Source organism: Triturus cristatus, chromosome 10 (assembly GCF_964204655.1).
Source record: "Triturus cristatus chromosome 10, aTriCri1.1, whole genome shotgun sequence".
Classification (NCBI taxonomy): Eukaryota; Metazoa; Chordata; class Amphibia; order Caudata; family Salamandridae; genus Triturus; species Triturus cristatus.
Window position 1 is genome coordinate 1,108,102,929 of NC_140593.1, and position 25,835 is coordinate 1,108,128,763.

Consider the following 25,835-nt stretch of genomic DNA (forward strand, 5'->3'; position numbering starts at 1 on the left):
ACATAATATACTAATATCCATGGTTTGGTAGCAGGCTCCCTGAGGCTTGGGCCTCCTGAATACAGGGACCCACTGCATGACAGGGGCTGTAGGAGCCTGTGGTACGCCACTGGACCAGTGGTTAATTTGTATAAAAATAAGTGCTGGGGCTCTTGTTGGAAGGCAGCTTGCACCGCCAATTTCGCCTGTTAGCGCCCCTTAAAACAGAGCCAACTACTTACCATAAATGTTGGGAGAGGATGTAGCATAATGGCCAGAGCTGTCGACTTTGGAGCTGGGGAAACAGGTTCAAGTCTCAGCATCAGCTCAACATCCTGTGATTCTGGGCAAATCACTTAACCTCTCCATAAATTAATATGTCAGAACTATTGCAACTACTAATGAAGAGTGGCATAATGCTTAGGTATATTCCCGCCACTCAGGAGAATAACACATGTATTTTTACATAAAGCCACTTATTTGGAAGATGGTGCTGTAAGGTGAGGAGAACCACCAACCACCCCAAAATTGCGGACAAAGCCAACAAAATATACAAAGAAATCCTCAGCACACGTCATAGGTGTATCAACAATTCATTCAGTGCACGATGTAAGCACAAATTATACACAAGTTATTTCAATTCTTCTTTTCTTTCTTTATTCTTTTGGTCTTGCTTCAGACAGCCGTAACGTGTTTCGTCGCTTACAAAAGGAAATCGTCCCGTGACTTTCTCAAGGCTAAGTCCTTTTTGATAAAGATCTTTCTTTTGTGGTGATATTTCCAACCCACAAAGGGATTCAGTATCTTGATTGACGTCAATAAGGCAGTCCATTGTGATGGTGGTTCGTATAAAGGGACAGTGGTCATCTCCAATTTTGATGAACCGTAGTCCAACAGAATGGCTGAGGACGTAATATCTTCTGCCATCCTGATGAATGGAGTACCGTCCGTCAAGCCATAAATCAAGCCCTTAGTGAAACATAAACAGGAAATACATTTTCTATTAATTTGATGTTTTTTAAAGTGCATGCTTGGTTGTTAGGGTACTGGCTGAAGTGAAATCTAGGTTAGATATAGTCCAGTGTTGTGCCTCATGGTACACAATGGGTCAAGGATTGAGCTGCTCAGTACTGCGTTGCTGCAGTCCCTCTCACACGTGTAATGGAAGAACTTGTTCCAAATATGAGAATATCTTTTCCAGATGTGTGCTTAGTAAGGTGCTGTGATGGTGAGTGCCCTATGCTGGAGGATGTGTAGTTTTGGGTGTGATGACTTGCAATGTTTGGTGGACTGTGTCACTGAGTAACATGTTTCCATTGCTACTCCTTGCATTTATACCAGAGTAGGATGTTTGCCCTAGAAAACAGGATAGATAACAATGATAATCCTCTTAGATGTCCACTGCTGAAGTTCATTGAAGTAGTACCCGGTAACTGTGGCAATGCGTATTTGAAACTATCTGATTGTAAATAGCTCTTCCGCAAACAAAATTTAGATTAGGTCTATGGTAAAAAAATTATAAACTTTGCGAGGTATGAAACAAACACCTATAATAATTGCACCTATAATGATGAATTTACATGTAGGCATCATAGGAGGATTTTATTGACAGACTATTCCACAGGTGCCCAGAAATGTATGTTGCCCTGAACACAACACTTGACAAATTTATCAAAAAATAATAACATGTTCCCTCCAACTTTCCAAAGTACACACTCAGACTCAGAGCGTGATGTGTGCAGGTGGTGGGCGCCTATACTTATTTTTCAGGACCAGGACTTATTTTTATCATCCAGAGCAAGATAGAGAAAGTCAAACAAGGAAGGAAGAAGAGAAAGATAAGAAAAGAGTGATATAAGTAAAAAGCAAGGTGAAAAAGAACCCGCATAAGTGATATTAAGGGACAGGAACCGTATGGAGTGGAACACAGAGGTAAGAGGTTGTAACAAAACTGGACAGCTTTGGAATAAAACAACCCTAGTTGATGGCTGCATCTGATGAGGCTAGAAAAAAGAGAGTCAGCACCTGCATTTTGAAAAGAATAAGGGCAAACTAAGGCACATTTGGCTTAGAAGAAAAATGCCAGCTTTCTAAAAGTGCCATTTTTAGAATAGTAACTTAAATCTGACGTTAACATTAAGGAGGGTTTTAAATTGCAATTCAAAGGAGTCAAAACAGCATTTCTCAATATACTAGTACTCATTAGGAGTAATACATTCACCGAGTGTTAGTCTATGAGAGAGCTAGCCTCACAACAGTGAAAATGACTTTAGACGTTTTTCTCTAACAGGACATGGAAAACTTAAATACACATTTCCTACTTTTCAAATACCATGCACCCTGCCAATGAGCCTTTACTGCCTAACTTAGGAGTGACTTATTAGTATTAAAAAGTAAGGTATGGGCCTGGCAAAAGGTTTATTTTGCCAGGTTGTAATGGCAGTTTCCAACTGCACTACAGGCTTCAGTGGCAGGCCTGAGACATGTTTACAGGTCTACTGTAGTGGTTGGCACAATGAGCACTGCTGCTCACTAGTACCATTTAATTTACAGCCCTGGGTATATGTTGTATGATATATTTGGGAATTACAAATACATTAAATATACCAATCAGATGTATGCCAAAATTACTATGTTTTCAAGGGAGAGCACAAGCATGTTACCACTAGTTAGCACGGATAAATGCAAATATTGGTAAAAGCCAGGGAAAGGAAGGCAAAAATCTGGGTGGCCCTGCAGTGAGGGCCCGGTCCAACATCTTCCTGCTCGTATTATCTTATTATGGTTTGTGGGTAGCTGGCACATTTAAAGGCAACATACCTCAAGTGGTTCAGACCACTGGTATAAAACCAGATACAGATGTGGAGGACCAAATGGCATGGTACATCTGATGTCTCCATAGTAATCATTTGATAAACTCCTACAATATGGTCACCACCTGATCCCTGCATGGGGCAACTCACTGTCCCATCTTCTGACCATTGTAAAATGAGGGATCACACAGTGAGATAATCAAAAGGCTTAAGATGGTGGATGTACTGTTCGGGCAACAGGAGAGAGAGGGATAAACTCTGTTCAACTTGAATATCAGAATTTTAATATCATGCTACCATAATAACCTATTAAAATCTTAACAACATATTGAGAATATAAGAATGTGCAGGTAAGTATAGATTTATTATTTTAACTCCATGTTTATGTACATTGAAGATATATGTGTCATTGAGCTTCATATATGTGGAGTTCAGTACAATAAACCTTTACTGACCTATATAGACTTATACTCAATATTTTGGGTGTCAACATTTTTGCCACAGTTTAATCATAGTGTGACAATAAAGTCTTCATATTCTGATGCCATGCAATTAACTCTACATACCACCCTATGAGCAAAGAAATCTGTGGAACCAATGTGGACTTCTTGTCATTATGCAATGAAACTTACAAGACTCACACCCAAAACCAGATAGCCTCTTGGAAGTAAAGGGAACTGTAAAACATTTGGTAACTTTGAGGGGGTAAAACCTCACTCAAGTAGGAACCACAATCCCTGTCAGGTTGAGGTACAAACAAATCGCAAATCAACCTGTGCTCAACTGTCTGGTAGCTTGGCACATAGCAGTCAGGATAACTTAGAAGCAATTTGTAAAGTATTTATGCCAAACTTGAAACAATAATAAAGTGAAAATACATCACGAGAAAAATCCCACACAGATTTGTGCAAATAGAGTATTTTTTTAAAAATATAACAAGACCAAACCAACAAAACTTCAATCCTTAGAACCGGAGATAAGCATGATTAAAGATTTCAGTGAAAACAGTGCCAAAAAGCACAAAGCGCCACCTGTGGATACCTGGTCACGTGAGACCGGGGCAAAGTCACAAGCCCAGGTTAACCGCGATGGAGATGGGGCCGGATAAATTGACCCAGCTGGGCCCCCTGAACAAGAGTACCTTAAACCCTGGTTGTGAAGAGTTACAGAGTACCCATCGAGGGTACATCGCGCAGCCGAGGTTATGAGAGGTCCTGGTTGAAGTTGCGTTGCACAGCATCAGTCCACGGAGCTGCGGGTCTGTGATGCGAGGTCCTGCATCATGGTTGAGGAGGCCATTGACAAGAGGCTTGTGTTGTGAAGTCCTGCATTGAGGATGCATTGCGCACCAGCTTGTTCCGAAGAAGCTGGGGGGGATTGAGATGCTGAGTCCAGCGTCGTTATCGAGGCAGTCATCGACGAGAGACTTGTGCTTTGAGGGCCCAGTTTGGGGATCTGTCGCCAAGCAATGGTTCTGATGAAGCTGCAGGCTGCAATGCAAAGTCCTTGCACTGGGAAAGTCCATGCAACAGAGGCAATGTGTCGGTTCTGCTCGGGGTTACACAGTGCAGCAGAGGAGATGCATTGGATCTGCTGGATCCGCAGATGGGCTGGTAGACCACCTTCAGAACCACTTCCAATGGTCCAGGACTGTGGTGGCTTACTTGGCAGGATAGGGCTCACAGATAGCAGAGTCCAGTGCCGGGTTCAAGGTTGTTGGAGTCTTCTGTTCCTGAGGCTCTAGTGAGAAGGCCGGCCAACTAGCCCTTGAAGTCTTTCTGGGGTCCTGAGTTCCACAGATGCAGGTCCAGTACTTTTCACCCAGAAAAAGGGCAGCAGCTTAGCACAGCAGGGCAGCATTCCCTCAAGCAGCAGTCCTGCACTCCTTTCAGCAGCACAACAGTCCTTCTTCCGAACAGAGTCCACAGGTCTAGAAGTTTACTGAAGAGTTGGATCCAAGGGTCCAATATTTATACCTGTAGCCCACCTTGAAGTGGAAGAAGCTTCTAGAGATTTATACCCCCCTGAGATGTCAGGCATCCCCTTCCTCCTTGTCCTGGCCCCAGCTTGTCTGGGGTTACAATAGACTACATCCTGCCAACACCTATCTTCCCTTTGTCTCACTATTTAGAAGGAATACACAAAGACCAACTGCCAGCTATACCTATTCACGTGACCTAGGGACAGGCTGCAGGCACCAAATGGTTAGGACAAGAAAGTGCCAATATTCTAAAAGTGGCATTTTCGGGTTTGTGATAAAAAATCTAAACTTAGGGGTGTGTGGCCAACTGTCGACGGGAATGGCCACACGGTAGCTGAGCTCCGTCGTGCCACTCCCATTAAATCCGTTTATTGACATCCGCCCTGGCCCGATCTGCACCCTGAGGGATTATCTGACCGTCGGTGGTACCACTCGAGCAGCGGTGTGAAATTGGGGCCCATCGAGATTAGTTGCCGGCAGAAGCTCCAAACATCTGCTTCACTGGATGCGGCTGGGCTGATGGGAGGTGCGGCCTGGCGGCTATGAGGAGCTGCGCGACGCCATGGATGCGGCCTGGTCCGCGACGGTTCCTGGAGTTTGGCGTGAGTGGCCCTGTGCACGGGATCTAAAAACAGGTACCTGGCCTCTCCTCCCGGTGTACCGTAGCTGTCTCGCGGACGCCGCGGGAGGGGGAGAATTCGGCCTGCATTCACTTTCAGCTGCCCTGCCGGAGCCGCTGCATCTTCGACGGACCGCGAGGCCGCGGACCTCGGCGAGACTCACGCCGACCTCCCCTCCAAGTAGGCAGAGGCTCCGATGGGGAAAACAGTGTTGGCAATCGCTGTCTGCCTCTAGAGAACCCACACCACCACTGCTGATGGCCCGGTGGTCTCCGGGGCCTCCTTGACCCTATCACAAATCGGGGACAGTGGCTGCTTGATTATATTGGCTTGACTGTGGCCCATTAGTACCCTATTGCTGTGTCTGTGGCACATGTCCTCGCTTGGATAATTGTGTGTGCTCCAGAGTTGACTTGTAGTGTGAGCAAGGTGGTAACTGCGAGGCACACTATGGGCCGGTGAGCTGTTTTACACCTGAGACATCTGTGGATTCCTTTAGGCCCGCCGGCAAGAGTATTACCGGCTCGGTGGGGCGCGCGGAGTAGCAGCGTCCCTCCCCACTACAAATTACTGCCTGTGGTTGACTGACCTGTACCTGAGTAGAGCCTGGGGGGCATTTTGCTAGTGTTGAACCCCTGAGGGGTGACGGAGGCTCAGGTCAAAGCCGACAGGCCATGTGGGGTGCCCCATGGTTATCAGCGGTGAGTAACTCCAGCTTCTTTGCCATGTACAGCTCTCCGCCCGTGGACCCAGCATGGCGTCAGGTCGCAGTGGGCGGAATGCGACACAAGCCAAACTAGAGAAATTTGCATGGCAGAAGAGCCATGAGGACAAATCAGGCACTGCAGCGACACATGGGGACGACCCGGAGCCCACTAACAAAGACCTCCTGGCGGCTATCACCAATGGGCGGACTTCTCTTGTGAACAGCATTGATACGGTCACAACGGAAGTGGCCCTCATAAGGGAGGATATGCGAAAAATGGCTGATCGAGTGACTACCGTCGAGACCACCACAACGGAGCTGGTAACTGATACCACCCTCCTTAAGAAGCAAGTGACTAAGCTGCGTTTTTCTCACGAGGCGATGGCAGTTCAGCTGGATGAATTTGAGGGTAGGATGCGGCGCAACAACATCCAAATTCTTGGCGTTCCGGAGCGGGCAGAGGGGCCGACTCCCGATCTATATGTTGAGGAGCTGATCCTGCAGCGTCTACTGCCAAGGAGCCTATCCAAATGCTTCTCTATCGAACAAGCTCATCGTGTGCCTGGTGGTAGGCCCAAGTCAGGGCCCCCCCGCCCACTCCTTGCCCACGTGTTTAACTATCACGACCGTGATCTGATCCTACAAACGGCGAGGGTAGCACCCCACTGACCGTCGAAAACAGTAGAGTATCGTTCTTCCCGGACTTCACCCTGAGAGTTCAGAAACAGGGCTGGAGCTTCATGGAAGTGAAACGGGCTCTTAGGGATCAAGGGATTAAGTATGCCATGTTATTCCCAGTGAAACTTAGAATTGAGTCAGATGGCAAACTGTGGTTTTCACTAGTCCTGAGGACACCTGGGACTGGCTCGACGACTGGCGTAAGGTTGGCAAGAAACAGCACAAGCCGCCGCCGAATGCTGGGGACCTAACGGAGTGGCGCCAGCAACCTCGATCCTTGCCTCCTTCTCAAGCAGGTTCCCAAAGCCCCACGGTGTGATCACATAAGCCTGACCTCTCGGAGGCCTATTTGCTGGTTCCTTTGTCTGTAACAATGTGCTGGGCCATTGTTTGACTTTTTGGCTACGAACTTCTTTTAGCCCAGTGGTTGTTAAATGTATTCTTGGGTGGGGGCTGCTTGCCTTGATGTTCATCAAGACATTATTGCTCAGGTCTCTGTAGTCATTTATCCTTTCTATGTCCAATTTGGTTGAGGTATGTTGTATTCTCGGGGTGTTGGGGCCGGGGCTGGTGATATGTTCTGCTGACTAGTGCTTTAGGGAGTGGGGTTGTACACGTCCCTGAAGTTGTTGAGGGTGGGCGACAGGCACTCTGCGGGTGGTTCCAGGCCCGTTCAGCAGGGAGGTAGGGAGAAGGGGGGATTCCATTGGGATGATTGGGGTTTGTTTATTATGTTTTTTTTCGTGTTGGGTGCTGATACATTCTAATGCTGATCTCTCCAATCTCACAATCAATGCAATTGTTCATGGTGCATGTGACATCCACTTTGGCGGCCTTCAGCCACGCTTGATAACCTGGGACTATCTGATTTTTATTGACTTGATGTGATGACCCAAGGTGTAACACTTAACGTGACCACGTGGAATGTTAACGGTTTGGGTGACAAAATTAAGAGGGGTGTTGTGTTGCAGTACATCAAGCAGGTTCAGCTAGATCTCGTGTTAGTCCAGGAGACGCATCTGGCGGGGAACTTCTGTAGGGCCCTGAATAGGAGAGCCTATAGACTAGTGGTTCATTCCGACTTCACCTCAGGTTCCAGAGGGGTGGGGATCTGGCTCAGGAGAGGTTGTCCCTATATCGTCCATACCACCTGGACCGACCCTCAGGGCAGATATGCTGCAGTGACGGGCTCCTGGGAGGGCTGAGTCATCAATGTCATTTCTGTCTATGCCCCCCCTGGACTGCAACGTCAAACACTGCATGAAGTGGGTACCCTACTGCTGGAAATGCCTTTGGGGGTGTTAATACTGGGGGGGGACTTCAATCTTACGATGAATGGCTCTCTGGACCGTCACACTTGTTGGAGTTCGCGAATGCCCTGGGGGTTGCAGATATTTGGAGGTGGTTCAATCCGCTGCACACACGCTTTACGTTCCAATCGGGAGTACACGGTAGCCAATCGCGGATTGATTACATGTTCACACATGCCCAATATGTTCATGTTTTTACGGGATCCAGTTGTCTGGCCCGTGGGATTTCCGACCATTCTCCTGTTCTGGCGACCTTGGGCTTCCACCGTACGGGTCATCCTCATTCCATTACCATACAGCCCTGGGCCCTCAAAATCCTGCATATAAAAGAGACTCTCCGTAAGGACACAGAATATTACTTTGCTGAGAATGTGGGCTCTGTCGACTCGGCAGTGACACTGTGGGGGGCTTTTGCGGCAGTCATAAAGGGCAGGGCATTGTCAATAGTGGCGGGGCACAGGGCGGAAAGATCTAGGAGGGTGCTTGAATTGGAGGCGGATATTTCTGTTCTGGAGGAGTCGATTGCGCGATATCCTAACCACACATCTCAACACAGCCTCGCGATCAAGAGAAAGAGTTATAGACAGCTCCTTTTTGAGGGCGTCATAGCGAGCTCCCTGGCTTCCCGCCATAGGATTTATGAACAGGGCGAGCGAACGGGCAAGCTTTTGGCGTGGCTTGAACAGAGGGAGCAAGCTGCTAGATGGGTACCTGCAACAGCCGATCCGGCGGGCACGCTGCTCACTGACCCTCATCTGATAGCTGACGCCTTTGCGATCCATTATGAGGAGGTTTATACCAGCTCACCCACATCTCAAGCCCCGCTGTCGGCTAACCTCCTAGTCACCATTGACGTTCTTAACATCTCCCCGCAGGATAAGGATACCCTGGAGGCGGACATTACAGTAGCGGAGGTTCAGAAGGCTATACAAGATGTCCAATCCGGTAAGGCCATGGGTCCCAATGGGCTCCTCATCGAGCTTTTTAAACCCATGTCTACGCTCCTAGCACCACATCTGTTGCATCTATACACTGAATGTTTCGAGTCGAGTCTACTCCCCGCAGATATCCAAACCGCAGCCATTGTGGTCATTCACAAACCAAACAAGCCTGTCGAGGATTGTACATCATACAGCCCCATCTCCCTACTGACGGTCGAAGCCAAGATCCTGGCTAAACTTCTGGCGAATCGACTTCTCCCTTATGTCACGGACTTGGTCCATCCGGATCAGTCTGGATTTATGCCGGGGAGAAACACGGCTCAAAATCTACGATGGGTGCATGGGGTTCTTGGCAGATTCCCACTTTAGAAGAAGACGCAATCCTGTTATCAACAGATGCCTCTATGGCATTTGACACAATAGGATGGGATTTTCTTTTTGCCGTCTTGGCCCGCATGGGGTTCGGTCCCAAATTGATACGCTGGATCCGACTATTGTATACACAACCCACTGCACATGTTGTCGTCAATAATCATCGTTCCGCCACTTTTACACTTCATCGGGGCACGAGACAGGGGTGCCCCTTGTCTCGTCTCCATTACTCTTTGCGTTAGTATTGGAGCCGCTTGCGGTGTGGGTTCAGGGTGACCCAGGGATACAAGGGCTTAAATGGATGACATCTCATGAAGATCGGATCTCGCTCTACGTAGATGATATCCTTTTGTATCTGGCTTCCCCGCGTGCTCACTGCGACGGGTGCTCCATATCTTCCACATCTTCGATGCCCACTCTGGATATCGTATAAATTGGTCCAAATCCCAGATGTTTGCATTATGGGGTGCTCCCCCGGCGAGTCCTCGAGGCTACGAGATTTCAGTGGCCCCCCGGGGTTTCAGTATCTTGGCATCTTTGTCACTCCAGACGTTGATCTCTTCTTTGAAAAAAACCTACTCGGGCCACTTCAGCGCTTTAGGTCGGATGCCCTCCATTGGCGTTCTCTCCCGCTGACTCTCCTGGGGCGAGCATCCTTATTCAAAATGCTTGCACTTCCGCGTTTCCTTTATGCCTTGCAAAATACCCCAAACCCGGTTCCAGATTCTTATTTTTCCCAAATAGATAGTGTATTACGGGACTTGTTGTGGGAGGACCGCACGCCGCGAATAGCAATGAACAAGCTTACTATGGGATGGTATGATGGGGGCATCGGTTTACCAGATCTAAAACTCTATTATCAAGCGTCCCAGTTGATCGCAATCAATAGATGGGTGTTTGGCCCCTACGATGACCCTAATTTCCGAACAGACCATTGGCTAATGGGTCGGGCGGTTATAACAGAGCGCTACATACCAATCCTTGCAAACTTAACTTAACTGAGCCCACGACACGGACGGTTGAGACTTGGCACAGCGTCATCAGAAAGTTGGGATGGCATAATCGTCTGACAAAAGTGACTCCTCTATGGGAACCCGATATTCTCGGTCACCTCAGTACATGCTCAGGGTTTGACAAATGGTATACAATTGGGATTTCTGTGCTCGGAGATATCTGGATGAAGGGGAGGCTGGCTACATTCACAGAACTTCAGGCGAAATACCAATTGGCTCAATACGAGACATTTAGATACTTGCAGATCAGGCATGCTGTATCTTCTGCCCTGTCAAAGGAGGTCCCCCTCCCCGACTCTTCCCCCTAGAGGACTGGTTGGTGTTGGATCCTATGGAGCGCAAAACCATCTCACTCACATATATGAAACTAGTTAACAACCGAGCAGACCCGATGCAAAAATTAAGAGCGGACTGGGAAGAGACCTGGGAGAGATGGAGGACGACATGTGGCGGGACGCACTGGCCTCCCCTCGCAAAGTTGCTATTCCCATGCGCATGCAACTCCTTCAGCTCAAGATCCTCCATCGGGTCTACTTTGATGCCACTCTATTGTTCAAACTAGGTAGACGCCCTGACCCACTCTGCCTCCGTCACTGCAACCAAGTGGATACCTTCTATCACATTCTATGGGAATGCCCTCGAATTCAGGGATACTGGAAAGATTGCCCGCCAACTTGCGAGGGCGTGTGACAGGCCCATTGAGTTATCCCCCCAACTGTGCCTGCTTAATATTTAGGGGGCGACTGACCTATCTCAAGCCGAACAGACTTGGGCCTCGATGGGCTTTGTCATTGCGAAGCGAAACATTGCGCGAAAATGGGGGGTGGAGGCAGTCCCGCTCCTGGTTGATTGGGCTAAGGATATGGACACCGCAATGATTGCTGAAAAGTCTGTGTTTAAGGGTCAGGTTGCCCCAGGACATGGGATCGAAAATGGGGAAAATGGAACAAATATAGGGGGGACATTTGCATCTCCCCGACGGTGGAGCTCCAGAGGGTGATGGCTTCTCCCCCTTAGGCGTATTGTCTTTGCTATTTCCTAGCCCCTGATACCTATCACACTATGATCTGAGCTCTTTGGAATGAATTGTCTCGAGGGATTCAGTACTGTATGGATGTAAAAGCCTGTAATGATTTTCACTTTGTCTATATGTGGATGTCACAAATGATGATATTAGTAATGGAAGGGGAAAGTCCTATAGTAAATGTGTACTGCTTGTGCCAGCACCCAGTTCTTGTTGTAAATCAATAAAAAGTTACTGCAACACAATAAAAAATCTAAATTTACCATTAAAGGGGCATGCTAATGTCAATTCTTTCTACACCACAGATGACTGGTTTACCTGTTCCCAATTGGAAGTCACAGTTTATTCATTGTAATAAGGAACCCCAATGCTATCCTATGGGAGAGGTGGGCCTTGCAGTAGTGAAATACGAATGTAAGCCTTATTCACTACCAGGGCATTTAAAAACTTAAAAGTACATATCCAGCTTTTTTTAATACACTGCACTGTGCCCTCTGGCCTTCTAAGGGCCTTCCCTTAAGGGTGACATATGTATTAAATTGGAAGGTTTGAGCCGGCAAACGATTTATTTTGCCAGGTCGACATTGCAGTTTTAAACTGCACACATAGGCTGCAATGGCTACTGAAGTAGGTTGCACAATGAGTTCTGCGGGCCCACTAGTAGAATTTAATTTACAGGCCCTGGGCACAGGTACTGCCACTTTACTAAGGACTTACAAGTAAATTAAATAGGCAAATTGGGTGTAAGTCAATTCTACCATGTTTTAAGGAGTGAGCACAAGCACTGGTTAGTAGTGGTAAAGTATGCAGAGTCCTAAAGCCAGCAAAAACAAATCAGCAACACAGGCGGGTCGAAGGCATAAAAGTTAAGGGAAAAAAACCATGTCAATGATGCCAGATCTAACAGGGACATTCTGATGTATTAATGGAATTGGCCCTGAGAGTGGTGCCAGAACCAAGAAGCAAAGTTTGCACAATGTCCTACAATTTTACATTTGGAAACAATAAGGTGGTGCAGAAAGAAGGAAAGGAGAGATTTGAAGAAAGCATAGCACTCACTTCTTTCTGGTGGAATGCATCTCACATTTTCTGATGGTCTCCTTTGGAAAAAGTTCCAGTAGAGGCTTCTCTAAATGAGTCTGTCTCATTCTGTTCTCTGTGGACCATTGTGATATCATTGTGTGATGTTTTCAGTCTTCAGTGCACAAAACTCTGCCCTATGAGTCTCCACTGGAAAGAGAGTGTGTATTTCATTGACCCAAAGGATTTTTGATAAATCACAAACATACATTTGAGAAAGGCTTTAAAAGCCTATCTTTACAATATGTAACATGTCTGCTGAAGCCTTTCTCTTTCAGTCAGAACCAAGAAACCCACAATAGGCAAAAGGTACGCTTTATAAATAACCGAATCATAAACATTAAAATGTATCCCTGTATTACCACCCCTGCTTAAAAGGATCAGCACAATGGGCCTCACTATGAGTGGCATGTTACTGGCCTGGAATTCCCCCTCCCAGGAACTAACCAATACTGGAGATGTTAATAAGTCATGGGGTAGAGGACAAGAATATTTTCATGTTTTCTCAATTTTTATCCAGGTTGTTCCTCTTGAATTTCACATGCTCTTTGCAAATAAAGGGTTATATTTACTAAAATGTCTCGCAATGCAGTAATTAAAGTTGTTGTGTTGCATAGCGTAAAGGAAGAGACTAGGACAGAGCCATATCTACTGAGTTATGGTGCTGTCCTGGTCTCTCCCCAGCGCTGGTGCACAATCAGACTTTCAGCGCCATGTACACACCTTTGCACCTTAGTGTAAAAGTGTCTGCATCAAATACAGCATAGGTTATGCAATGGAAGGGTACCCTTCCAGTACAAAATACTACGCTTAAACTAAATTTTAAACCATTCCTACTTGCAAAGTCAAAGGGGGAGATTTACCAAATTTCCACGCAACGCAGCGCAGCTCCCCGCTAGGCTGGGCTGTGTTGTGCAACAGGGAGGGAGCAGGTAAGCGCCATATTTTCAAAGATATGGCTCTCTGCATACCTTTCCCTTGCACAGGCGCTGATTACAGCTGCCATGAGCCACCCACACACCTTAGCGCCATAGCTCTAGGGTGTGTGTGTGTGAGTCCAGCATAGGTTTTGTACTATAAGGATACCCTTCCTGTACAAAATACTATGCCTAGACACAAGGGAAAGCTATTCCCACTGTGTATGCGTGCTGCACAATGCAGCATGCATGCAAAGTCGGAAAAGGAAGGAGAAATGAAAGCATTCCTTCTTCCTTGTGCCTAATTTAAAAGGGTGCAGTTTTCTCACGCTAAACCTAATCTACTGTGTTTAGTAAATTGGGTTTAGCTTGAGAAACCCTGGGTGGTTGCATGGGAATGCTCATGCACCATCCTTGGCATGCCCCCTCGGCGCAAAGTAATGCAAAGCAGCGCTATGCGCCGCTTCGCATTACTTTTACGTTATTTCTAGCGCTAAACAAGTTTAGCGCTGGAAAGTAAATTAGGAAAAAAAGGTTTTGCGCCTTTTATTATGCAAATATGGCGCAAAAGCTTACTAAATCCCCCCATAAAGACAAGAGAAATAAAGCTGCTCAATAAAGTCAATGTCAAAATTGCTTTATTTATTTTTGAGGCAAAACCATGTCTACTGTTTGTTAGTAGATAGGGTTTTGCATCACTATGGATGGTTGCATGGGCCCACCCATGTACCAGCCATGGAAAGCCCTTTTGATGCAAAGTAATGCAAAGCAGCGCTGTTGTCAGGTGGCTTTCCAACGAAACACAGTTTTGCGCTGATAAGTAAATTTCAAATATACATTTAAAAGTGACGCAAACCTGTCGCAAAATGTTAGCAAGTATACCTTGAAGTGTCCAAGTGAAAAATTCAGTGCAGTTTTCCCTTACTAGCCCAAGAGAGTCAGTAACTACTATTGCTTTGAATCCTTCATAAGATTTGTATCATTTCTCCCAGGACTTCTCTGTAATAAAGAACAGAAAAACAAACACAATGTAAACAAATGAAAAAACAATTAAGCTAAGAAGCTGTGGTCCTGAAAATAAGATTCAGGTTGATGTAATCTGGAAATGAAAAAACGATTAATACCAAAACAAAATTGAGAATTTTGACAAAATTAATTTGAAGTCATGGAAGGGGAACTTGCTGAAATGCCAATGAATACAGATAATCCGCCTTGTGGTAGGCTGGGCTGTGGAGGGAACGCGTAATGTGTTTGTAAAAGCAGGGGTACGCGCAGAGCCGCGCAATTCAATTATTAGGGTGTGTGATGTGAAGGATATAATGAATTAGTGGTTTTACCCAGAAACTGAAGCCGCAGGAACAGCCACAGTATTTTTGCCCTAGCGAGGCTGCTGTTTCATTTTGAATGAATTACATTTCCACTGAGCATTACTTACCCTTCAGCGGTCAAGATACGGGATTCCTTGTTTTCACTTTTAGTTTGAGCCGACATGGGCGGAAACCTTCTATGGCTGATCTTAATTTAGGCCTGGGTGACTTTTTTTTAACCCAACGTAATCTCAGGTACGCAAACAACAGAGTGGCATATTTACAAGGGAATGGCGGAGCATGGCGTTAAGCTTAAAATGCTAACGCCGGGTCGGATTGGGAACCGAATCCGAGGTGCGGCTGAGGTGTTTGCTAGGGCCGATTTCAGACGATTTTGTTACAGGGGGTGATATTGCCAGCCCCAGTAACAAAAACGCCCCCCTGGGTCCCAAAACCGGCCCCCACCCTGGCAGACCACCGGGGAAACAACCGGTGCCCGCTACGGCCAGTGCCCGCTACGGCCAGTGCCCGCTACGGCCAGTGCCCGCTCCTCCATTCCGAAAACGCAGTGATGTGCCTTATTTACAATGGTACTGCACATCCCTACGTTTACCCTAGAGCTGGCGCTAAAGCAAGCTGCCTAGCGTCAACGCAGGTACCCTAGCACCATAGTGCAAGGATGCCTGCATTGGGGGGAATGATTGTTTAGTTTATGTGCAGGAAGGTTTCCCTTCCTGCACATAAACAATCACAAATATCAAGTTGTAATTCCTCTGTGGGTTGCATTGTACAGCACACATAGTATTTGCAAATTGTCATTATTGTACTGATTGTTTATGTGAAGGAAGGGACACCTTCCTGCACATAGACAATCATTCATGACGTTTTGCTGTTTCTATGTGTGCTGCACGATTCATGGTCGTCTCTCAAAATACCCCCTCACCTAGCCCTACCGCCCCACCGCTCTTACCTCTAGCGGCCGCGGCTGGATATTGTGTGACAGACAGGTGGCAGGTCTGCAAAATATTTGTACTACTTTGGGACCTTAAGTGCATGGGGCGTGCCCACTGTCATCTTAAGGATTTAGGGGGCCTTGGGCAAGGCGTACTGTAGGGGCCCCTGTTCGAAATTACTTTTACTTTATTACCCATTTTCTGATCATTCAAGCCCCATGATTCCACACAATGAATTGTATGTTGAAGATTGAGATGGAAAAATACACAGTTGTGTGATAAAGAGGAAGTTCTTGTTTTCCCGGGCCCATTGGAAAGTGGGGGCCATGGACAATTGCCCACTTTGACCATGCCTTAAAGCGTGCCACGTTGATGGAAATTTATCTAGACTAGAAGTGAAGATTTTTGTGTGAAAACCATGTAACTTGTTGTTGATTGAAGGTAGGGTCTCACTGACACTTCATGTGAGACAGAGTTCTAAGGTCCTGATCAGGTACATTCTTGACACCATGGACAACTAGACAAAAACTAACATTGTTGTGCTGGGCAAGGGAATTTCAACCTGTCCACTGAAAAACGAGTGACTGAGCAAGTCCTCAATAAACATAGGGTTGTCTTGGAGCTGGGGTACAAATCCTTTAACTGAAGGGGCAAGGAACCAAAGACTTATGGCATTTAGGAACATATTATGTAAAACTTGAGTATAAGAAGTAAGAATGAATTGCTCTATTATATTGAAAGGTCAGAGGAAGATTAGACTAATGCAGTCTGTTTCGATAACGACACTGCTCCAAGGTACAGTGGTCTGCCATCAGCTGCTTGCTGTGGAATGATACTTTCCCTAACTCTCGGATTTTGTAGGACAACATTGAAATCAAAGGGATTTTTGGCGAGGGGTCTAAGCCCACACCAAAGTTTGCTCCAGTTTCATTAGAGGTTCTCTACATCAGACACCTGTAGATAAACTTTCTCCAACCCCCCCATTGGTAATCAGGAACACTTACTACTCTTTCTAAGTTCTCTTCTGAACTTGCAGGCAAAGACATCAAAACCCCTTCCCACAGTAGGACAACAATCTGCTTCAAGTGACGGGGTTTGCAGGTGCACAGTGAACCTGCCAACCAGAGTTGATGTGGAGCATTGCTCTGAGATGTGAGTTGATTCAAGGAAGTCACTGTTGTATGCTTGCACCCACAACCTCTGTTTCACCAGTTGATTATACCTCAGGGTGAGAAGTTGCAATTGTATCTGACATTCATGTAATTTCCTGTGCTGCGGCAGTGTATTTGGTTGAGGGGGATGGAAATCCTTGACTGCAGCTCCAGTTTCCAAAAAAACACTTCTCTTAAGAGTTAATGTTAAATGTTTCTTTCTTCTTCTGGAATGAAGTGGATAATGTGTCCTCACATTATCCACTTCATTTGAAAGCAAAGTATAGTAGTGTAAGGATCAGTAGTCTATAGCTCTTAACCAGTCAGCCTTTCTCTTTATCTCATTGTATTCCATTCCATCAATTTAAGCACATCGGTCCATTGCCGGAGGCAACCAAACTCAAACTAGCAGTCCACCAAGAACTGCTAGTGGATCACACTGAACAGCAACAGAAGAATCTAAGACATAAATGAGCTTCATCAGTGAGGAACAGCCTCAGACCTTGGGTAGACCCAACGCAGGGTCCAAATCTAGAGATATTTTTCCCAATCACAGAGATATATTTTGGCTGCAGAAAAGTGATAAATGGAAAAAGCTTGTGTCAAGTTGTTTTAACAACTGGCAATTTCTGTTGTGATCATTCCATTCCATGTTTTTAGCACATCTGTGCCATTACAGAAGAGTTTGTCTCAGTTCAGTAAATGTGTGCTGGCTGTGCAAGAGCCCATGAGCATTAGTTACTCATTAAGCATCTAATTTATCAAGGTTTCATGCAGCGCAGAGCCGTAAACCACCTTGCTGCACTGCGTGAAAGGGAAAGGGCAGGAATGCATCATATTTAATTTAATATGAAGCATTCCTGACCTTTTCTTGTGCTGGCGCCCTTTTGGCTGCCTATCGCGAATGCAGGCACCCTTGCGCCATGGTGCAAGGGTGCCGGGGTTGTAGGTAGGATCATTTTTGTGCAGGAAGGGGCACCTTCCTGTACAAAAAACAATCCTCAGAGTCATTTTCCTCTTTCTATGTGTGCTGCAGAAGGAAATAAGAGGAAATAAGCGAGGAGAATTCAAGATGTTCCTTCTCGTGACCTGGGTAGGCGCAGCATTTTGACGCATTCCCAGGTCAACCAGTAATGGTAAATATAGGAATGCACCAAATCCATGGATGGATGCGTGGAAACACCTATGCTGCACCCATAGATCGCCTCCTTGGGGCAGAGTACCGCAACGCAAAGATTTGTGCTGCGTTGCGTTACTCTAAGTTTATCAAGCTATGCAGGGCCACACAAGGTGGCCTTGCGCGGCTTCATAAATCCAGCGTAGTAGACTCGTCGCCCTTGCACATTGCGTGGCACAAGGGCAACACAACTATTTGATAAATATGGCCATAATTCTCTCAGAACCTATCTTTGATCACAACCAATTAAATGCGTAACATTTCATTGTCCGAATTAAATTGTAATTTTATTATTAGTACTCCCTGTGATTCATAACAATGTTTGGAATGTTTGGAACATTTTGGAATCTTTTATTTTATCAAAATGGGCTCTACAACTGAGCAGAGCACTTTCCATTTGGTTCAACTTCGCATTTAATTTATTTCAAGAAAGATTTCAAGTTAGTAACAACCACATTATGGTAATTTTATTGAAATAAAACAACGTGTTTAAATAACTGTGTTGAAAGACACTAAATATGGACCTTAATTGTTTGCAGTAGGGATGATGAATGTGAATGTTCCCTCCACTTAAAGGTGTTATACAGCTTAATTGTGTTTGCTTCTGCTAGGCAAGGTAATGAGCATATTAAGTGATGCTGCATCTAATACCTGCTTTCAGTTGCCATTTTTATTACAATAAAACAACCTCAATTAATATAATGTATGTGAAGTAAAGTTTCTTCTGAATATATTAAGCCGCGACGCTCTGTCACCGGGAGTGGCACCAAGAGACAATTTGCCATTTCTAATAACTTTAAGTGTAGCATCATCATAATTGTAAAGGGCAGAATGTGAAAATGTCCATGTGCGTCACATATTACACAAATTTGTCTAATCTAGAAATTAAAGCATAAGCAACAAAGCGCTAAGAAAAACTGCAGTGTTAAAATCGCCTCCTAGCAGTAAGAGGCTCTCGCTAAGATCAACTATAGTAGTATTATTATTAGCAGTAGTAGTAATAGCAGCAGTAGTAGTAGTATATACTAATACTAATATTTATATAATATTATATTATTAATAATACTTATTAATAACATTATTATTATTGTTATGATTAGTAATTGCAATTTTATTTATATAGTGCTTACTACCCCTGACAAGGCGTCAAAGCACTTTCCGGCGAATAGCACGCTAGTCCGGAAACCAAAAAGGATTAGTGGTGGAGTATAGGGAAATATGAGTTCATTTGTGCGGGGGACATACGAGTCTGTTAGTTGAATTGAATAGGATAATGGAGGAATAGAAGAGGTCAGAGTCTAGAAAGTGTTATTTGGGAAATCGCAGAAGTAAGATGAGGTTTGCTATGAGTAAAAGGAGGGATGGAGGAGGGAAGAGTCTCTAGAAAGGGATTAGGGAAATTATAGTAGTAAAATGAGTTTTGGGAGGAGTCAAAGGGCAGGGATTCTTGAGGGAAGAATTTAGAACAGGTTGTTTGCGAGATCATAGTAGTAAAATGAGGTTTAGAGTGAGTCAAGGAGGGATAGAGGCTGAAAGAGTCTAGCAAGGGTTATTTTGGAGATCACAAAGAGATTTTAGATGAGCCTCAGAGTAAAGGGAGCATATATATTGAGAGAGGAATAGGGTGAGACAGAGTAGTGCATTGGAGAGAGTCAAAGGTGCTTTTTTTTCTTTCTTTCTTATAGAGTAGGAGTGAAGTAATAAATATATAGATACATAACTACATAGAAAGGGTATACATATATAAGGAAGCTAATATATCAAGATGTAAAGTTGTATTAATACAAAATCAGACATTCAAGTGTTGTACTTGAATAATTCAATAATGAAGCACTTGTAGATAAAATAATTATGATGATATTTACATATTGTGATAGATTAATAACAGAGACCCATAACCATCAAATTAAATAGCTTATATGAAAAATATGCAGTGACCTATAAACATGTTATGCATATAATAGTATATATATGTTTAACCATAAGAAATATATACATAACATTTGCTAAGCAGACCTAAAAAATAGCAATATATTTTAAATAAACAGTTAGTGTACATATTTGTACAAAGAAATAGATATATCTAGATACATACATATAATCAAATATAAATGTTTACAAACACCGGGATATGCTGTTCATTAGTGTTTGTGTATGGTGGTTATGTAGGAAAGAGCCAACTCTTGGGTAGTCTTCTGAAGATAAGATAGTTATCTGTGGATCTTATGTTTGGGGTAATGAATTCCATAGTTTGGTTGCCTGGTCAAAGAAAGATGTACCACCTATGGTGGGGTTTTGAGGCAAGGTGGCAATCTTGAGCTGAGGTTCCTTTGTTGAATGTAGGTGATTTTATTGCTGATGAAAGCACTCCTCTTCCATGTATTGCTTTGTGAGTGATAAACAGCAGTGTAGTAGTAATAGTAGTAGTAGTAGTAGCAGAAGTACTAATACTAATATCACTCTAACAATATTATCATTAATATTGTAATTGCTATTAGCATTATTATTATTACTAGTAGTAATACTAATATTAAAATAACGTTAGGATTGTTAGGTTTAAAATAACCCCATTCTCACTATATATGTATTTCGTGCCATAGTAGGTTAGCAGTGTGCGGCTAAATGCCATCGCATGTGTATTTATGTTATGCACCCCACTTTACTTGCCTCAGCTGAACACAATATTTAGTCATTATTTGCTCTTCTAGTCAAGGTTGCCTTCTGACTTGCTAATGAATAGACTGTTCTGCCCTGACATACCTATCTATATGTGTAGCTCTTATCCCACGTTAGGAGACGCTGAGACCCAGCACGGCAACCTTGAAACTGTGATAGTGTGTACCCATCTAGCAGGTGGTAGCTCATCCTTCTCTGCCTCCTTCGTCCACGTTCAGCCTGGGCCGGTAACTTTCCACTGTGGGCGTGGTTGGAGGGTTCTGGGAGTAATGATTATGTGTTGGGTGCAGGTCAGATTGGACTCCTCTGCAGAGTATTGCTAATAAAAGCCTGCTTGTATTCTCTACTGTCTGATCGACTCTTCATTACTTGGGAAGGCATAGCAGGTGGATGTAAATAACCCGGGTGGCCCCTAAGGGCCACTTCCTTCACGATTATCATTATTTTTATTATTATTATTATTTTTTTATTATTATTATTATTTTTTATTATTATTATTGTTATTATTATTATCAATAATTATTATAAGAAGAAATCATTTGTTTTATTTAACTATTTAAACAACACTCCTACAATATAACTAATTTTAACTAATAATAGTACAACTACTAGTAATAATAACATGTCCTTATATAGCCCTTTATTTATTTATTTAGTTGTAGAGTTTTATATAGCGCAAACTTTACCCGAAGACATCAGAACACTTCATAATATTTGTACAGCAGTAATTATGTGGTTTACAGATTGAGGTAGACTTGGAGGCAAAGATTGGCAGAATGTGAGCGAAACATAAGACGGCATTATTATCAGTAGCTGGTACCATTTTTGTGATAGAAACAGCACATGTAACAAAAGGTATGAAGACATTGGTATCAGTAGCTGATATATTTTTGAGGTAGATACAGCACATATATATATAAATTTTGCTTAGCAGTGCATAGTTATATTTGCACAGGGTTACACTGGAAATACGTAGACATACATAAAGCCAACTAACAATGGGTAGCAGTGTGCAATCGCACAATGATGGATACATTCTTGAGGTAGAACCAGCCTATATATATATAAATATTGTTTTAACAATGTATATTAGCAGAACATATTGGGGTGGAATACAGGCACGAAGACAGTGTGTGGGCGAGATATATGAAGGCATTAGAATAATTAGCTGATACATTGTTGGGGTAGATACAGCACATACATATGTAAATACTGATTGTAGCAGCGTATTGATCCATTTACATAGGGTTACATGGGGAATAAGCTATCGTATATACAGCCAAATATTAACAGTGGGCTGCGCTGTGCAGTCAAGTTGATGGATGAGATGACTTGGGGAAGCTAGGGTTGGCCCACTTGGAGGCAGGGGGAGAGTGGAGCATAAGATATTTTCCCGGGATAAGGGTGCTGAGGCCTAGTTCTTGGCTTTGTGGGTGGCAGCGTGGACCAGCTTTAAGAGGGTGGGTTTAGGTATCTGTTGAGGAGAATGAGTTTCAATTTCACCTTGAAGTGGGGGAAGGATTGATTGTCATGTATGTCTTGAGGCAGTAAGTTCCAGATTCTGGCAGCATTTCCAGAGAACGAGCAGGATCGTGATTTTTGTTTCTTAAATTTTGGCGGAATCAGAAGAAGGCAGTTGGAACTTTGAAGCAGATAGCTTATTTGAGAGATAAATGGTTTATCCATGTGTAGAGCCTTGTGAGTTATGCAAACAGTTTTGAATATAGCTCTTCTCTCTATTGGTAGCCAGCTGAGCTGTTTGAGAGTGGGAGTGATGTAGTCATGACGCCTCTCTCCTGATTGTAGCCTGGCTGCCCTGTGGAGTGTTGCTTTCAGAGGGGCTAGGTATGCTTTTGGGTTGTCCGTGAACGTAGAGTTGCCATAGTCCAGCTTGGGGAGAATCAGGGCTTGCACCACAGTCCTTATGTCATCAATGGGTATGAAGGGTTTGACCTTTTTTAGGTGTTTCAGATCATAGCGGGCACTTTTTTGCAGAGGCATTAATATGTTCCTTCATGTTGAGTGTGATTCCCAGGGATTTACCGGAGTCAGAGATGGACAGTTTACAGTTTAGTGCAGTGAGGTTGTTGAGCCAACAAGCTAAGGGAAAGGATTTTTCTTTGGGTTGAATGAGGAGTTCTGTTTTGTTGGGGTTGGGGTTGAGTTTGAGGTGGTTTCTGACTAACCAGGAGTGAACTGTGTGTAGAGTACTGTTTAGATGCTGGACGTCACTGACTGATAAGATATTCATGTAGAGTTGTGTGTCATCCGCATAGAGGTGATAGGCAATTCTAGCTTGCCTAAGGATCACTGAGAGAGTTTCCAAATAGAGGTTAAATAGACAGTGTTGACCCTTGTGGGACACCTAGTGAGACTGGCGATGCCACTCTTCTAATACTATGACTACGAATATTACTTCTAATTATAATACGTTGTTTTTATGTAGGTGTCTTTACCGAACTTCTGCCGTTTTTAACCTCTGTAACGAATATGTGGCAAAATGATCCGATGTAAGGGTACTCTATTAACCGATCATGTAGGGACGGACGTCTGCCTTGTGTCTAACATCAAATAAATTAGCCTACATGAATGAAACCAAAACATCACTCAATATTATTCTAAGTTGCCTGTTTATATACACTATACGAAGTGTTCAGTTCCCCTAACCATCAGGCAGAGGTACAAAGCACTTGTTGCAGTTGAAAAGCTAGCGGCTCACAAAATGAGAGGCTTTGCAGTCCAAAAAGGACGTTATATAGAATACAAAAGTTCTTTTGCAAGTCAGAATATTCTTCCCAGCACATAAAAGTGCTGTAGTTATCCTTTGCAATCAGCAAATAGGAAGGGTGTAAAACAGCACCCACCTCCTATTTAAAAGCCTGAAAGCTGTGTTAAAGGTTAGTGACAGCAATTGTAGACTCAAACCATTGATCTCAGAGTGCGGAGATAGGGTGGTAACTGATTTACAAAGAGGAAGCTCTTTCGACAGATTCCAAATACTTTCTGATTAGTATAAAGGAAAGGAAAGACTTTGTCAAACATGTTTCACTAGAAAATATAGGGGCATATTTATTAAGTGGGATCTATTCCTGCACAAAGCAATCGTTATAGGCGAAAAGAATTCCTAGAGGCATATTCCTTTTTCTATCTGTGCATGGGAAGAGAAAGTAAAGAAGACAAAAAAATATATTTCTTCTTGCTACGCCTCTTGTCCAGTAGGTTCACTACTTTGGCTCAAACCCAGCTTTACAAGACTTTGTAAAACTGGGTTTGCGTTAAAATACATGGGTAGATGCATGGGAAGGTTCATGCTACACCCAAGTAACAACTGGCCGTCGCAAAGTAAAACATCGTCCCAGCGCAAAGTATCACAAGGTATTGTTATGCGATCTGTTACTTTGTATTTACTAAACCGCCCAAAACCCTTCAAAGTGGCTCTGTGAGGCTTAATAAATACAAAAACTTATTTTGGGGTTTGAGGCGTGCAACCCTAATGCACAATTCATAGTATATCTGGGCCATAGTTTTTTGGGAATAGCATTTACCCAGTGGATGAGAAATGCTTAGATTTGACAAAGAAATACAAGATTTTGAACAGTGAGGCTCAAAAGTGGCAAGCCCACAAAAAGGTTACAATTGAAATGCACCTAGCGGACAGCCTCCATTTACAAATGCAATTTCTCCCTATTTTGGTCGCTTTCTTGTTGTCCTCTTCCCAGTTTAAAGTTTTCTCACATGGGTATTTATTTTAAAGTTTGACTTGGTAGGTACTCTTAACTCTTCCTCGTTTTGTCACCAGAAGGGCAATCTTGACATTGGCTCTACAGGGGAAATTTCAGATGGATCCATCTATGCTTCCTTGCACCAATAAATAATTGCCAGTTTCAGTTCTCTAGGAACAGTAATAGTGGTGAAAGTGGAATTCATGAGTGATTGAAAAATTAGTCCATTAGGGAAAATGCTGGTAGCACTATAAGGTGACATATATCATCTGGTGGAGGGAGTGTTAGTTATTGAGTTGAATAGACCTCTCAACGGTTGGGCGAGTCAGTCAAGCATGGCTTAAAAGCGCTTTCTGGGACCTTTGTTAAAACCACAAAATCGATATGCTTAGAATGCTGATTATGTGAGCAGATGCCAGCCTTGCAAATTCAGATGTTGTTCTTTGCGGTGATTTCTTTTCTTAGGGACAGTATATGTGTGTCACTGTCTAATGCTATACTGGGGTGTTCTGTCTACCAGTGTTCAGGAGAGCCCTTGTTTAAGTAATTTAGTGAGTGTGCTTAGTATGAGCTCAGGGGAGCCAGCTGTCTATACCTTAACCATCCACCATTTAAAAGGCAGAATTCAGAGTTGCGGTACAAAACAGTTGCTAATATCATATTAGTTGCAAGGCTCAAGATCAGTGAGCTGTGGACGAAAAACTTGGTGTAGCAATCCAACTTAGATTAGCACTGTACTAGAAAGTAGAATATATTTTAAGGATATGGTTAGACCTGTCAATCATCAACATTTAAAAAAAAAATACAGTGTCCGTGGTGAAAGTTGGAGAGGCTGTTACACCCACTGCAACAACCATTGCATGCACCATTCAAGCTAAGTGAAACGTTTAGTGGCTTAACACCGCTTTGTAAATATGGAGAAGAGGATATCACCACCAGAATGTCACTAAATTGACGTTCTGGTGTCGATATATCCTTGTAAATATGCCCCCAGCTTTGGTAGAGCTTGTGTCTTTCCTTTTTACGGCATTAGTCCTGCTCGACGAAGTCCTTAAGGATTCCCCAAGGCATTCTGCAAACAAAGAATGCATTTAAATGTTCTGATATGATGTCACTTCTTGTATCAAAATGTTTCACTTGCACTTTTGTCATTAGGTCTCGCCTGACCCAGCGCATGTGCTGGCCTGGCGAGACTTTTTGTGAGGGCTCAAAAAAATGCTACCATGGCCAGCCTAGAGCTACAGTTCATGTGCGCGGGCGCACGCTTAGGAGCAGAGGCTGGCAAACCTCGTCATGCTTATTAAGCGCCCGCGATCACTTTCACTTTTGCCCGCGATCACTTTTGCGACGCGCCTTTGATGTTCTCGTTCAAAGAACATCAAACATCCAAGAACATGTTGTGTTAATGCTTTACG